Source organism: Pholcus phalangioides, unplaced genomic scaffold, assembly GCF_987345545.1.
Source record: "Pholcus phalangioides strain wild (caught in Gottingen) unplaced genomic scaffold, Ppha-v1.0 ptg000007l_1, whole genome shotgun sequence".
Classification (NCBI taxonomy): Eukaryota; Metazoa; Arthropoda; class Arachnida; order Araneae; family Pholcidae; genus Pholcus; species Pholcus phalangioides.
Genome location: NW_028301600.1, coordinates 12,704,436 through 12,721,837, shown reverse-complemented (window position 1 = coordinate 12,721,837; position 17,402 = coordinate 12,704,436). Strand labels below are relative to the sequence as shown.

Sequence of the window (17,402 nt, the reverse complement as noted above, 5' to 3'; positions counted from 1 at the left end):
AAGCCAGCACCTTACAAACATGCAAAATGAACTAAATCTCGAGGGAAAAAAAACGCATTTTAGATGTCCGTGGTCACATGTAAATTTTTTTTTATTTGACAATGAAGTTGGTTGAATGATTAAATCCCATCAGAGTAGAGCATCCCACCCTCAAATATGACTACTGTTCATCATCCCAACAGGTCATTTTAAATTTTAGAAACACTACACTAAAGATTTTTTTCAAAGGTGTTTTGCAATAATTTATGTGACAGAATTTACTAACACTCAAAGGACTCTGAAAACATTATTTTAATACCTTACATTGCATAATTCTTACAGACAAAGCTTGACAGAAAGTATCTTATAAAACCATGAATTTGGCTGACAGAGATTTTGAGAGCTTGGTCACTTATATACCAAGATTATAGATGACAATGAACAATGGCCCTGTAATAATTTTCATTTACTCTTTTTCATACCTATTGTTATTTTTCCAGTGTTAGTTTAACGATTTTCTTTGGTTTTAACGTTATGCACAGGAGCTGTTGTAAATATTCCCACTAGAAATTTTCGATGTCCCAGGAACGGATTAATACATTTTACATATTGAATCCTATGGGAGAAATTGTTTCGGTTTGCGAACAATTCGGTTTACGAACGGACTCCAGGAACGAATTAAGTTCGTAAACCGACTTGACTGTAGTTGCTTAAAACATTTTCCAGGAACGGTAATAAGTGTAGCAGAAATTGGTGCTATTGTGAATTGCATGGAGCTACAAAAACAGCTTGGAAGTGGCCAACAGAAAAAAAAATCCTTTTTTACAAGTGGTCCGATATCGAGCTTCAAGATTATTAAAAAGAGGACTTTTTCGGTGAATATTGTAATGCCATGAATTGAGAGTTGCTTTTAAAGATATAAAAGACTAATACAAAGATTATACTTAAGTACTGTACCTATGTAAGACTTATAATAACACCAATGTTGCTCAGTCTTTTTTCTTCATTGATTTGTAAACATATTTTTCTTTTGACAAACAAGAACCAGTGTAAACTAAGAATAAATAAAGTGTGTGTTTAGTATCGATGTGTGAGAGTACTTTTTCCTCAAAACCAGTGAGATCCCATTGCTCAAAGCATGTTTTACAGTATTTTAAGATAGGAATATTTTATGTGGAGCAAACTTACCTTTACTTATGGTCTACTTTGGCCCAAACTGGAAAAACAAAATTTCATAAGAGTATTATAAAAAGTGGATTTATTATACAGGGTGTCCTGTAAGAGAGAGGACACAACGGGTTATGGTGAACGGGAAATTCTCTGATTGGACACGTGTCAAAATGAAGTCCCTCAAGGGAGTGTCCTTGGTCCCATACTTTCTTTCGCTTTTTATCGATAAACTCGAGCAAGGTATCGATGGGATTGTTAGTAAATTCGCAAATGACGTGAGGCTAATGGTTGTAGTTGGGAATCAAAAGGATAGGAAGTTGCTCCAGACCAACCTAAACAAGATTGCTGCATGGGCAAATGAATGGAGCGTGTCTTTTAGCGTTGACAAGTGCATGGTCGCTCATTTTGGTCAAACAACTCACGTTTCACTTACGAGTTGAATGATGTTTTTATTCTGGATGCAACTCGGATCACCGATCTGGGTATTCTTATTGATGAGCGGCTTAGGTTTTCTGAACATTGTTCAGCGGTGGTCAAAAATCGAACAGAATGCTCGGTTTCATTCTCAAAAACGTCTCTTCGCGTTCTCCTAATGTCATTCTTCCGTTTTCCGACGCTTAGTTCGTCCTGGACTGGAGTATGCTGTCAGGTTTTGGAGACCATACCTACGGAGGGACATAGACTTGGTTGAAGGGGTGCAGAGAAGAGCTACGCGTGTCCTCTTTGGCACACAAGGCTTGAGTTATGAAGAGAGACTTCATTTTTTGAATATGTTTACATTGAAAGAACACACGTGTCGAGAGATACGATCGAAGTGTTCAAAATCAATGACATGGATAGGATGGACCATGAATTATTAATACGCCGTCCATCAACTGCTTTTACAATGGAACGCCAGCCAGAATCGTTTGGTAAGCGACAATTTTAGGTTATGGTGTCGCAAGGAATTCTTTTCTTATAGGGTTGTTAATAAATGAAATAACCTACCCCCGGGGGGGTCGTAAATTCTAACGCAATTGGCACGTTTAAAAAGAAATAAGATAAACACATTGGGAGAAATCGAGAAGCTGTCCATACCTATACATGGGACCACCATAATTTTCCATTTACAGTATACTTATATTTTATCATAATTAATTGTTTTTATTACTGTTATTGGGCTGTTGTTTGATATAGTTTAGATATATATTCCACATCCACATATTTTTTATGGGCTTTTTTTTTTTTGCCACCTCGTTGGGCATTTTTTCTGTTGTGGCCTTTGTATTTGTAAGTGCTGTTGCGGCCTTTATCTCATCAATCGTTCGTCGTAGAGGCATCGTTCGAATTAAAAAAATGCTTAAAAAGCGTTCAGAAGTTACCCTGTACCAGTTTCAAGAGTGAAAATATATGTGTTCGGATATAGTCTGTCAGAAAATAAAAAAAATCTACATTTTTATACGGTCCCATTGTCCTCTGATTCCCAATTAGAAAGTTGTTGCCCTATATATGAGGCTAACAGAAATGTTTCCATGTTTCCATGTTCATTCGCTAAGATATTTGAATTCAAAAACCAGGAAAAAGCTATGAAAGAACAGCAAAAACTAACGCGGACAACAATCCTTTCCCTCATTTATGCTGTCCTTTTCCAACTTTTCTCCGATTTTTTAATTCGAATACCTCAACGAATATTGCACTTAGAAACTTGGAATATTTTTTTTTTGGCCTCAGGGAAGACAGGACAACAACCTTCTAATTGAAAGCTAGAGAAAAGAAGGACCGTATAAAAATTTAGATTTTTTATTTTGTTACACACTGTAGTTTCACTCTCAAAACTGGTACAAGGTAATTTTTGAACGCATTTTGAGCATTGTTTAAATTAAAAGTATACCTCTACGACGGACTATTGACGAGATAAACGCCACATCAGCACTTACAGGACACCCTGTATATCAGTCTTTCAGAGAAAGGTTTGAACTATCTAAAAGTTACATTGAGAAAAAGCTCAGTATGTATATATTTTTTCCCGGCATGATATTAAACTAAAAACATTTATCAAAGTGGGACAAAGTAACCCATGTTTACGGCCCTATGTTGAATGAGAAATTGTTGAATTTTTTTTTCAATCCTATCCTATAGTTACTAAACAACGGAACTTTATACGCAAAATAGACAACAACGAGTCAAACTCACCCTTTTGAAAAAAATAATAATAATGGTTACAATTGCTCAACATTCTTGCAAAGAAGCAGAGATCAGATTTGTCGATGCCGGGTGACGAGGCCAATCTCGCAGTTGACATTGCAATCAATTCCGCTAGTCTTCATTTGGATCGAAATCACGACTCCTGAGCATGCCAGTTCAATTCCTCAACATCAATTTTAATGAACTAGCTCCAAGTCACAATGTCGCATCATTTACGGGAGCACGGGGCACTTGCAACATTTTAGAAATTCCATGAACAGATTTTCCACGACCAATAACTTCACCACGTTTGAACGTTATTTAGCCCACATTATAATTCAGGTTTACGTTTTCAGCTTCCCAGTGAATTGTGAATTTGACTGCATCCTTTTATGCATGTTTGAGACTTCACTACCGTGTCAGTGACAGTCGTCTAATTAGACGTGGTGTGTGTTCGGATACTTTTAATCATAAAGTGAAGCTGTGTATGCTTCACTCCCTTTTCAACCATTATTGGTCCTGGCATGAATAAGTTTATATATAATATTCAGCTTCAAACTTCAAAACTCGGTCTAATTATTTATTATATATAGAAACCGATACAATAAACTAAATATAGCTTTCAAATTTATAGTGTTAAGGATTCAGTAAGTTAATCGAAACACACTCAGTGGAAAATTCACAAAAAAGTATTTTTTGAAGTTTTATTTTTTATCAAAAAGTGAAAAAAGTATTTAAAGACCGCATTTTATCAACATTTTAAACTGAAAAATAAGTCAATTTTTGCCTTTTTAAGAAATAATTTTTTTTTTGGATACGCTACATAGGATTAATGTAAGACTTATCTCTAGCGGGATGTTAATCCTTTTACTGTGAATCAGAAAAAAAGCGACTAAATAAAAGATTACGGGAAAATTTATTTTTACACACACACCACATTTCTTTTCTCTAATACTATTTCTTAAGATTTCTGATGTCAGTAAGATCGATATTAAACTTTTGATTTAAGGAAAAATTCAGTGTTTTAAATAATTTTACGCAGTGCCTTACATAAGATACAAGGAAATATTTTTGTTGCTGAGTTACATTTATTTTAATAAATACGACAATTTTACAGAGAGCACTTTGTTTCTTGACCAGCATTTTCGATCGAAAGTTGCAAATAAATAAAACAAGATTCTCTCTCTCTCGAATGAATTTTTTTTTTTAAATTAATCAATTTAAATAGTGTATCTGTATTTATCTGTATCTATGATATAGTGAAGTATCTGTATTAACTCATTTTTGACCGCTCCTCCAATTCGTGACCAAATTGCAAAATCTTTTATGCGATACTTAAATAGCATATTTGGCTAAGTTTAAAAAAATGGACTTTAATTTATCATGTTTTCATTTGTAATTAAAGTAAATTTCAAATTAATTAACTTTTTAATCAATGTAAATTAGTTAGTTTAATTAAAATAATTGGTAATTATGATTTTGAGAAACCTCTTGTACCACGTGACAAAAGGGTTTTTGAGAAAGAACTTTTTTCCCCCATCTCGAAAAAAAAACTACTTTTGTTCACCGTAATGGGAAAAAAATTTCCAGATCTAAAATCAGGTTAAAATTTCCAGAAATTTCTTTTTTCACACAAGTCATAAAAAATTAAATTTCATTATAAAAAAATTTAAAAAAAATACTATAGCAGTCATTAGTCCATTTCATTTCCAAAAATGTTAATTTCATACAAGAATTTGCATGAAAATTAATTGAAAAAAAATTTAAACAAAGCCTTGACGCAAATGCAACATCAGTCAAAAATTGGTTTTATTGAATAAGAAAATACGATAGATATTACTTTAATTTTTGCCATGATTCACATTTTTTCGACGCAAGTACCTTCAGCATCGGATCACTGAAGATACATATAACTTCCTTTACGTTTATAGAAAATTTTTTAGATATTTTAGAAGTATATGCTACAGTTTCAGAAAATTCAAAATAACGAAAAACAAAAAGATAAGAAAAATAATGATGATGCTAGACAGTAAATAACATGGATGAAATACGATTTGGATGTTTGGTGTAGGCATTCTAAAATAAAGAGTTAAGTTGGAAGCACTGAAGTCTCGGAAATTTTATGGAAAAAATACGAGAGGATGACCGAAGAAAAATGGTAAACGCAAAGACATTGTATAAAGAACGTACACACACATAAAAATGAATGAAGATCAGCAACGACTACGAATAAAATAATAAAACACATTCTTTTCGAATACAAGGAAAATGTAAATAATCTCAATTTATATAGATAAGACTCTGTAAAAGTAAAATTTTTCGCGACCATATAAAGTTGTGCAAATTTAGACGATACAGTATCCACGGTATGATAAAGATTCAAAAATATAACAATAGAAATAAGTATAAAATTTTTTTTTGATATAAAGAAATATTCAAACATCCAAAAGTTATGACTCAAAGAATGTATAATACAATATATGATGCGAAAACACAGTACTTAAATAAGAAACAAAACAAAATCATTGGAACTTTTAAAAGGAGACTCGTATTAAATGTATTAAACTTGCACTTGCGAGACATAATTATAAGACACCACGAATATTCACGAAAAAAAAAGGAAAGCATATTTCTACAATAATGAAACTTTAATACATGGCCATGCGTTGTTTATAATTGTGAGTGACATTATAAGGACGTTCGAGAAATAGTTTTTGATATTTTAATATTTTTGTGAATTCCGGTAAGAAATTTCCATTTCCACCATTTTACAGTAGTGTAGCATTGCGTTACTTTATGCACATCTTTTTGTTTTACTTCACTGGATAACAAACCAATAAAAATATATTCTCTCTTTACAACTACCTCTCCAGTAGAAAAAATGCCACGGGGTACAGAGATACAAGAAAGTGAAATCCGTGAAATTTGTCTATTGCATGGCACGGGCTTTTCCAAAACGCATATAGCAAATAAAACTGGACGTTCTCGACGTGCCGTCACAAATGTTTTAAACCGTGGAAATATGTGGCTTTGTGTAAAAACGATCTTTGCGCACCCCATGCTTGTCTACCCGATCAATGCACAATGTTTGTGCTCTATCAGTAAGGAGTAAAATGTTATCCAGAAATATAAAATTTGCCTTAAAATGCTCACACCAATTGCTTACAGTGAACAATTTCAAGAGTTTTAACTTCTACAAGTAACATCAAATTTATGAAAATTAAGAAAAAACCTCCATTAACTTTAAAATACAAACAGGATCGTTTGACTCCCGCAAAACGTACCAAACCTTGGACTCATCAGTGGCATTCGGTTATGCACTCCGATGAAAAGAAATTGAATCTTGATAGTTCAGGTGGTTTCCATTCATATTAGAATGATTTGAGGTCCGCAACGCCGCGATTAATGAGTCGTTAAATGGATGGTGGTGCAGTGATAGCAGTTCTGCCAATTCTCCGGGTTTAGACCAGACTCTGGATTTTCTGCCCTTCCTCCGGCTCTCCGGATTTGTTAAAAATTTCTACGAATTTCAGCAGAAAATTAGATTTGGAAGATTTTTTTTCAATTTCTTTTAGATTGCGATTTATTAGATTCCTGAGTTTTCACGATGTCGTGACATCAATGACTACTGCCGCCGTTGGGGAAAACACCTACAGAGGGCAGCTTGGTTCGTGGAACCTACCTACTCGGTTAAAGACGCCACTTCCGTCGAGTAGCTATCAAAAATGTCCTGGTGACCGCATCTAAGAAAACTGGCAACGACGTGACTTTGTTTACTTGGCATTTATCGGCAATCATTTATCAGAGGATGGTCTTGGTTGCCAACATTAGCCTATAATTATTATTGTATTCTATCAACAACCACGTGACAAACACAATAACAGAGAGTGATTGATCGTGCACCACGTGATATGTGATCCCAACGGAGCTTTTTTCGTCAGCAGCGTTATATTTTGAAGGTTTTTTTCGTTTCCTCTGATCAAATGTCTTCAAAAAGAAAATAAACAACTGCTTTTGAGAGTTCATATACCAAAGATTATTCATCCACGATGATTATATTCTTTCTGCTCAAGGGCTACCCAGGACCTGCGTAGGGAAGGGAGGCGCTTTTTCTCAGTTGATTGAAAAAAAATTTCTAAAAAGAAAATCAATTTTTTTTGGATTGGGTCCGCGGGAGAAGGACCCTTCCCCTCCTTCTGGAGAATCTCCGCATTTCTGGATTCCAAAAGTTGGCACGTCTGTTTAAGGAGCATTTCATGCACAAGCGAAGACTGATGTAGTTTTTCTACCCTCAAGGATGAACTCAAAACGCTATGTAGAACTTTCTTAAAAGAAACTTGGTGTGTGTATATATATATAAAGAAGTTCTTTGTGGCGAAAATTGCATATTCCAACAAGATAATGCATCAATTCATGTGACAAGTCACACAAAAGTTCAAGCAAGAAAACATTAATGTCCTTTCATTTTCGGCTCGTTCCCCTGACCTCAACCTTATGGGAAACTTGTGGGACATCCTTTACAGATTAGTATATGCAGCTAGGAGGCAATTTTCTTCCATCGAGCATCTAAAAGCCGCCATATCACAGGCTTGGAATGATGTCTCTTGTGATACTCATTTTGATTTGGTTGAATCCATGCCAAATCTCATTTTGCTTTGATTAGCAACAGAGGTGGCATCAAAGTATTGATTTTCATTTTTGTAAATTTATACGTAATTTGTTAAAATTTTATTTTCGTTTTCCCTCAAAAATCAGTAGGTGTCTTATAAGTTTATCTACACTATATTTAATGTTTTCCATAAAGTAATGTGAAAATATTTTTTTAAATTTCTAATATTAGGTATAAAGTTATTGTACCATCATAAAACAGCTTGGATTTTTGATATGTTTTACCTCGCTCCTTCTCGTGACTCCACTAAAATTTAAGGGTCTTATAATTATGTCTCGCACTGTAAAATTTTCTTGTTCCTGTGTAGGCCGTTAGAAAATTCAAAAATTTATTTTCGTATCAACCAAGTTAATTACTTATTTATTGGCTTCATTTGAAAATAAAAATTAAACCTTAAATCAATAGATTCCAAATAAAAAGGCTAGAATATATAAATGTTTGGTTCCCACAAAAATATATTCAAGAGAAGTTACGAAACTAAGCGAATTTTGAAAACTATGTTATCACTTCACTTTTAGTTTAATCAGTTTCCAGATAATTGTTTTGCAAACCCATACACTGGCATCATCAGCGTCAAAGCGAATACATGATTTATGCAATCTGAAATTCTATGAACTTGGTTAAATGCGATGGTATCCATCAGTAATGTGATATCAAACCTCAAACTTGAATAAATATTCCAGCACACGCTCTTCGATTTGCATAGTAAACAGTATTCTAATCTGCTCGTCTAACAGTTTAACTTTTCTAACAGTTTTCCCGGATTCAGTGTGTGTCGCAAAGATTAATACTGTGGGAAAGAGATCTTAAATCACAATATTTTAGTGACTTCACTCTCATAGCAATGCTAGTGAAATGACTTCTTTTCCAGATTCAAAAATGCATTTCTACATTTTCTCTCTCGGTTGTTTTTAATTCCTTCTTCGCATTTCCAGCTGAAGGCTTTCAAACAAAACAAAATCCATCAAAAGTATATATTTAACATTTCTGCGGTCATTTGAAAGTGATGTAAGAGCTTCTCCATTCTAGTTATGTTCAACGAACCACACTATCCCAATATTCAATTAAACTATTAAAATATTTAATTATATACGTAGAAAGATGTTGAATTATGGACGTAAAGCAAAATTTCAATCAATTTTTGGTGGCATCGTTACATTGCCCATTTTTATAACATGGAGTATAATTCGACCGTTATCCATACATTGAAAATGACATTTATCGTACACTGTTCATTACGGCCAGCGGGAACCGGATTCCTTGCACTCTACGGAATAAAAAAAGACTTACCTTTAATTAATAAGTCAGCTGATAATCTGTCAGTCCTGGTGAGTGACTGCTAATAATCCTTAATTAAGGTGAGTGAAATGAAATTAATGTTGTAAATATTCAATATTTGGAGGGAGTTGTAGTTCTATAACAAGAAGAAGCTTTATTTCCTTTTAAGAGCTGACTATGCTGCTACATACCGAAAAAAAAAATATATATATAACTGTGTTTATCTTGGAGGGGGTTACGGAGTTTTCCCATATACTCCCACACGCACGTGTGTGCTGTGTGCGTGACCTATATTTATATTACACGCATTCCATTCGAAAGGGATTTGGGGTTGCATAAAAGAACATTTCTGTAGAAAATAAAAGTTACATATAATATAACTGTTTATCTTGTTACAAAATTCAGCGTCAGGCATTTCTCGTACAATCTCGACCGACGAAAATATGAATGAATATTTCAAGAGTCGCGTTGTTTTTGTTGCGTTTGACTAGCATGCAAGTCGCCAAGTGACTCCGTTGCGTAGGATATTTCGTCACCAATACGCCAATATCCTCGTGTGAAGAGCTCAATAGGAATATACGTGTTCGATCTTCTGGATACGGAGTTTCCTATCAGTCGCCAGACTTCAGTATCCCCGTGTGAGGAGGCTCTTACTTCACAAAGACGAGAATATCTAGTATAGGCGTCCACGTACCAATATTAAAAACAGAAAATAATAAATCGAAAACTTTAAGAAATAATAGTTTAGAATAACTTATGTGTAACAACAGCGAATGAATACTGACACTACTCCGACCTATGTAGCGTCTATTGTAGTGGGCGTATTTCATTCAAGCTTGGTCTATATGTTACCTCTAAAGCTCGAAAGCCGTTAATGTGCACATTACCTAGCTAATCTGCAGATTAACTGATTTGATACCTAGATAATCTGTAGAATAACTGATTTCTGCACTTTAGCGGTAACATATACGTTGTTTGGACGATGGGAAACAGATAACTGCGATAAAAATCGCCACTTTTTCACTTATTGGTCAAAATTGAACTTTTTTTTTAATTGAATTTTTCTTCTCCCCATAGTCTTTGGTCTCCTTGATATATTTTATATACCAAGTTTCATCAAAATTCCTCAATCAGAATTGGTGCTACATACGTTTTAGTAGTGTCAGTTTATTTATAACCGCCCTGTACTACAGGTGATTTCTGAATACATTTTGGGCACCTATTAAATTAGAACCACACCCCTACGATGAATGGTTGATGAGATAAAGAGCGAATTACAACTTACAGGACAACCTGTATATGGTAATTTGCTAAATTATTTAATTTTGTGTGCCTGACCCTTTGAAGAGCCTGAAATCTCACACTCTATTTGACTTTTGGAAGTTATTGATGCCATTAACTATTTCATAACTTACTGATACGGACTAGTAACGATGTCCAAAAATAGAAATCCTATTTGTACATAAACAAAACATTTCATTTTGATTCTCTGAATGCGAGTATTTGTTCAATGTATAGGAATGGTTGTGCATATGTTTGTTGGATAAATCAATGGAAACATAGCTGGTAGAATAATAGAATGGATAGATTAAGGATAGAATTACCCGTTCCTACATTTTCCGTATGGACGTGATGACGTGGATGAATATGAAGTTTCTGAATCTCAGAGAAACTGAAGCTTTTGTCCGATTCTAATCATTCGATGCCTAAACAGCTGCTACTCCTTCGAAATCCATTATGAAATTGATGATAATTGTTTTGCATTCATAATAATCTCTAACGGCTCTACCCTCTGGCATCATTTCAGTGTAACATCTCCGAGAATAATTTGCGATGAGGCGAATAAATTGTCTTTTGTGTAATTAGAAATGTATAAATTAAATAAATAATGTAATTTTTCTCTCCTATTTTCATTTATCAATCGACGAAAACCTCTCTCGATGAAGAAAATTGTCTACTATATTGATATGTTGTTTTCTAGTAAAATATTGTACACTACACTTGTAAACTTGTAACCATTAAAAACTTCTTTAACAAGAAAAAAACTTGTAAATCTTATTTATTCAAATAAAATTTAGAATCGTGTATAAAATAAAATTACATGGAGGGGGATTTATGGGAGAATTACTTATTAAATCTACCTACAAACAAATAATTATACAACACGCTGTCACATTCAACAATAACGGAATCGATTTGAATTCTTGAGATCCGAGAGATGCGAGATAAAATACGAAACTTAATTACAAAATCACCAAAGTATTTATTGATAAATATTTATCTACGCTATATTCGTCAATAAAATTCAAGAATTTATTTCTATAGATGCCAAAGATAATGTAGCGTGTAGCGATGCATATATTTTAGTATGATTTTATTAAAATTGCTAACAAAGCCTAAGATCAAGACGAAATCTTTTATGCAAATGAATATGTGTCACGATCTTTGAACCGTTAAGCAGAATAAAACTGGGTTGTGTTAAAAGTGTCAACGTTCAAAACTTTCCACTTAAGTTTTATGCAAAATCTTTGTATATATTAAGTGCACAATGTTCATTAAAGCATTTCAAAGAATTAAAATTTAATCACATAACGATAAGGTGGAAAATATCCAGTACCTCTGAAACTGGAGACGTGTAAAACATTTTCGGAAGACCTGCCGAGAAATATAATACTCCAAAAGGGAACGTAGATATTTTGAAATTATAAATCAGTATCTATTTAGATATTGTTGCATTAGTGTACTTGATTAAATATTTGATCTACATATCTGACGCATGATTTTGATCCGTTTTGGAATGGATTTGGAAATGTAGGGTAAAAAAGGTCAATGTTTAACGTACAAGTAATATTAGGTACATTTAATTTTAAATAAGTATTCTTTATGGGCATTGTATAATATTTTATCATGTGTATATATTGTTTGTAATTTGTGTTAATTGCATTTATGATTGGGTTGCTGTATTTTTGAAACATATGACATCCATATTTTTATGGGCATCTTTTTATCAGCCACCTCGTTGGGCATTTTGCCTGTTGTGGCGTTGTATTTGTATTTGTATAAATTACCCAGATGTTTTCGAATCATTTTGTTATTAAAAAAAATTCCGTAAAATTTTCATGCATTTTTTTCCAGTTTGATTTAAAATCAACAAAATTAATTACACAAATGGTTTTTGTATTTTCATCTAGAAAACTGATAAAAAATTCAAGGTTGATATGACTCACTGAATAAAGTACAGCGTTAAATGCGGAAAAACCACTTTATACACATTTAACGCTGTTTTTTCCGTTTTTCGAATATCTCTGAGAATATTGCACTTAGAAACATGGAATTTTTTTGTTGGCAGCAGAAGAGAAAAATTTCTAATTGGAAGTTTGAGCACGGGGGACCATATAAAAATTCATATTTTTATTTTCGTACACATTGTATTTTCACTCTCAAAACTGGTAGAGGGTAATTTTGGAACACCTGTTGAGCATTTTCTGAATTGGAATCATATCTCTACGACGGACGGTTGATGAGATAAAGGCCGTGCTAGCACTTACAGGACACCCTGTATAAGTACAATAGTTATTAATCTAGAAAGAGTTGATTCCCTGACGGTGTCATTTTCTGGGAGCTGATGAAATTTTACTCTTTTGAGAGATTCATTCATAAAATCGCAACAAATTGAAGGGATTGGAAATAAAATTGAGGATAAAAACTATTAATATTATCACAAAAACACAGCACTCAGATTCTTGCAAGAAGTTCTTCGAAAAAAGTTCTCATAAATTTTCTGACTTCTCGAATGTTCCAAAAGTTGTCAATCTTTCGAGTGAAACATTGTCTGGTGCCCATTTGAAAGTACTTGAATACGGACTTAATTTCACATCACCCAGGCCTCATTTTTGTCCTACAAAACTTTTTGCGCCCATCGAACGGTCGTTTCTCAATAGTTAACTTTCTCACGATCAAAAAGAATCTCTTCGGCACTTAATTTCCTCTTCAGTTTCGGCCAATCTAAAAACCACTTCTTCACCATTTGAGAAATCTGAGATCTCTGCCATTCGAGAACTTAAAAGAAACAACAATATTTTCATCACTCAAGCTGACAAAGGTGGCCAAATTGTTGTACTTGATAAATCCATGTATCAAGAGTCGGTTGAAAAATTAATTAACGATGGACCATACACTTGTCTCTCAATACGAATCCAGCTCCTACCCTTCTAAAATTGGTTCAAAAGAAAATCAATCAGACTTCCATTCTACATTCTTCGACCAAGAAACGCATCTTTCCATCCACCGCAAACTGCGGGAGACTTTATGCTCTTCCAAAAATACACAAACCTTCATTTTCAGCAAGACCTATAATTTCTTGCATTGGATCACCTACGCCTCAACTTGCTAAATTCCTCGTTGAACTTTTGTCCCCTCTTTGCAAAAAGCATCGTTTCACAGTAAAGAATTCCTCAGAATTCGTTTGCATCATCCGCAGCATTCAACCAGATAACGCTACAATGATTTCCTTCGATATCAAATCCATGTTTACTAACATTCCTATCAGCGGTGCAATTTTTTTCCTGAAACAACGCCTGCAAGAATTTCACTTCTCCTCGATTGAAATCGATGAAATATGTCAACTCACCCAACTTTGTGTATCGCACAATTATTTCTCAGTGTTTGGAAAGTTTTACCGCCAAACAGAAGGTCTTGCCATGGGCAACCCACTCTCGCCTATCCTCTGTGACATATATATGGATTTTTTCGAAACAAAACTTTTGGAAACCCACCACTTCAAACTTTGGATCAGGTATGTTGATGACACATTCACTTTAGTTGATGAGACTGATGTTAATGTCACTGAGTTATTCAATTTTATGAATTCTATTGACCCACATATTGAATTCACCTATGAAATAGATAAAAATAATATGCTGCCTTTTCTCGACGTGCTCATTAAAAAGACAGACACTGAATTTCATACATCTGTGTACCGTAAGCCATTCGCTATCTCCATGCCACCTCATGCAAAATCCTTTCATCCTCCCAATCAGAAACTTTCGGCATTTTCTTCTTTTGTTCATCGAGCACTGAAACTTTGCAGTGATTCAGCCTCCCTCCAGAATGAACTCAATATCCTTCGTGACATCGCTTCTAATCGGGGTTTTTCACCTTTTATCATCGACAAGATCCTCAGAAAAATGACCCAGACATGCACCACGAACCTGCTCCCAGCTGACTCAAAACAGTTTTCTAATACCGTTGTTCTTCCATTCGATTCTTCAAGTTTCATGATCTCTTCTATCTTCAAGAAATTTGACTTCCATATAATATTCCAGCCAACAAATATACTCACCTTTTCCCATCTGAAAGATCCTATCTCACCCTCCAAAGAATCTGGTATCTACTTCATCCCATGCAAGAATTGCGAAAATGGATATATTGGCCAAACTAGAAGAAATCTAAATATTCGAGTTCTCGAACACCGAAAGCATGTTGAGAAGGGACGGACGGATAATTCGGCTATTGCCCAACACTGCTGGCAACATTCACATTATTTTGATTTTGATAAAGCGTTTGTTTTTAAAAAAGCAACACACAATTCTGAATTGAATTTTCTCGAAGGATACTTCATCAGAACATGCCATAATTTCCTCGTTAATGATGGAAGAAACACGCCACCCATTTCGTCAGCTTGGACAGGCTTTATTAACCTCAGTCGTGACAAAACTTTCAACACTTTGCAACAGATGGCTCCCCAATTCGCATCCAAAGACCACTCGGACGCAGCAAATACCAAGGCGAACTCTTCGGACGACCAGACGCGTAAACATCACCCCTCCACGACTCATTCGTGTGAATTCTGACCACGAGGTCCTGATGACGGCTCTCCATTGAAGAGCCGAAACGCGTCGACCATTCGACCAATTGAATTTGTCTTGAAAACGTGGCAATTTTTGTATAAAATAAAATAAAAAAACTATTAATCATTGCTAAGCAAGACTCGTTATAGGTAACATAAAAATCAAGGCAAAATGTATATTTTACCCTTAATTAACCATTTTAGCTAATTAGAAATATCCACTATAATTAAATTGTTGTGTAGATGTATTATGTTTTAAGTACCCGATTTACATCTGTCTTTGTAAAAATTTGAATATGTTTTTATGGGGGTCAACTGTAGAGGGTTAAATGTAATTTATCTCTGATAGACTAAGGTTCGACTTGAAATTGGGCTTATTATTATGAGTTCTCTGATGAAGACAACAAATGAATATACAAATACGAACCATAAGAAAGTTACACATTTTTAAAAGAACATTTTAAAAATAGCTGTTAACGATACACTTAATATTCTAAACACTACAAAAGTAAAAACTTTTCATCATTTATGATATATTAAATGCTTCACAAGATGGATGTTAGCCCGAAAGTACCTACTCTCTCTCTTTTATCAATAACCCAGAAGCATTTGTCGTCTTTCATTACAAACGTTGATGGAGTTTTTATCTGTTTTGCATTTTCAGTCAGCAAGTCTTTTACGTCAGCAACCCACATCCAGCGAATTCTCCGCCTTACAAAAAGAGCATGAATTTTTAATGGATAAACTATATATAGCTGTATCCATTGCTGTCCTAAATCGGAAATGGTAACAAGGAAAAACAAAACTATTTTTCTTTTCAGTTTCTTTCATTTCTAATGGTTCTGTCAGCTTTTCGACAATATCTTTGAATAATCTCTCTCTGCTGTTTAAAATTTACGACTAAGTATTTTCTAATGCGCTGGTCGTTTGAATTCGTGCAAAACACATTGTACAGCCTACATCGGTCTGTAATTCTGATTTATAATTAATATGGATTTAAGGCGATCACCATCATTTGTTCGAAAACGGTTTCATGTAAACATTTCCCTATTGTAGAGTTTGGAACTTAGACATCTTTAGATCCAATATAGTCGGTTACAGTTGACACGCTTTCATTTAAATATACAGAAAGAGTTTGTTGGTTAAAATAAACCTGTTTCATGATTTCCTATTCAAAGAGTTTCCTATGAAGTGGAATGTTTGATTCAATGGAAACTACATGCAAATACAAATACAAAGGCTACAACAGGCAAAATGTCCAAAGAGGTGACTGAAAAAAAAGATGGCAATAAAAAATGTGATATCTCAAAAATAAATAAAATACAGCAACCCAAAATAATAGTGATTATCACTAAAAACTAATACACACTAAAATAGAACTAATAAAAAACTAATAGTTATGATAAAATAATTTACACTACCGGATAAAAAAATATAGTTGTGTTATCTAAATATAGATAGCTTCTCGATTCATCCCATTATAAAAATCGTATTCCTTCTTAAACGTGTCAATTGTGTTAGAATTCACGACTCCCGGGGGTAAGCAATTCCATTTACTCACAACCCTGTTAGAGAAAATTCCATGCGACACCACATTCTGGAAGTTATCCCTTACAAATCGATAATGGCGTTCCCTTGCCGAAGCAGTTGGTTCACGGTGTATTGATAACTCATGGTTCATTTTATTCATCCCGTTCAAAATTTTAAACCCTTCAATCACATCCCCGGACATCTGCGCTCTTCCAATGTAAACATATTCAATAAATCAAGTCTTTCTTCATATCTCAAGCCTTGTGTAACAACAAGAGCACACGTAGCTCTGCTCTGCACCAGAACCTCCTAGAGATAGAAGGCCTCTGCACAGTTTGCAATAAACGTCGTTCAGACTGTCTAGCAAGTTTGCCACATTTTGAAACACAGCATCCTATTTCGTTTCTTTTTATTTCGGCGTAGAATCTTCCTGATCGGCTCACAAATACCGCATAGTGATTGGATGTGGGGCATAGAAATCGTCAATTCTGAGCCCGATCATTTGTTTTCCTCACAAGTTTTTTCTCTGACTATTCTGAGGGAAAATGGGCTACTTACTGACGTCACAAGCAGACTGCAGAGGCCTTCTATCTCTAGGAGGTGCTGTCTGCACCCCTGCACCCCCTCAATGTCTATGTCACTCTGTAGGCGAGGTTTCCAAACCCTTATGGCATACTCACGTACATACTGACGTACTAACCCTCGGAAAAGTGGAAGAATGACTTTAGGGGAACGCGAGACCTTTTTGAAAATGAAACCGAGCAT

The 17,402-nt window shown here is 34.5% G+C and overlaps 1 protein-coding gene across 1 annotated transcript in view; it reads right to left on the bottom strand.

Moving 5' to 3' along the window:
* Window positions 1-17,402, bottom strand: part of LOC149084930 (guanylate cyclase soluble subunit beta-1-like) — a 74,818-nt gene that overhangs the window by 19,221 nt on the left and 38,195 nt on the right. The gene's annotated exons all lie outside the window — the stretch shown is intronic.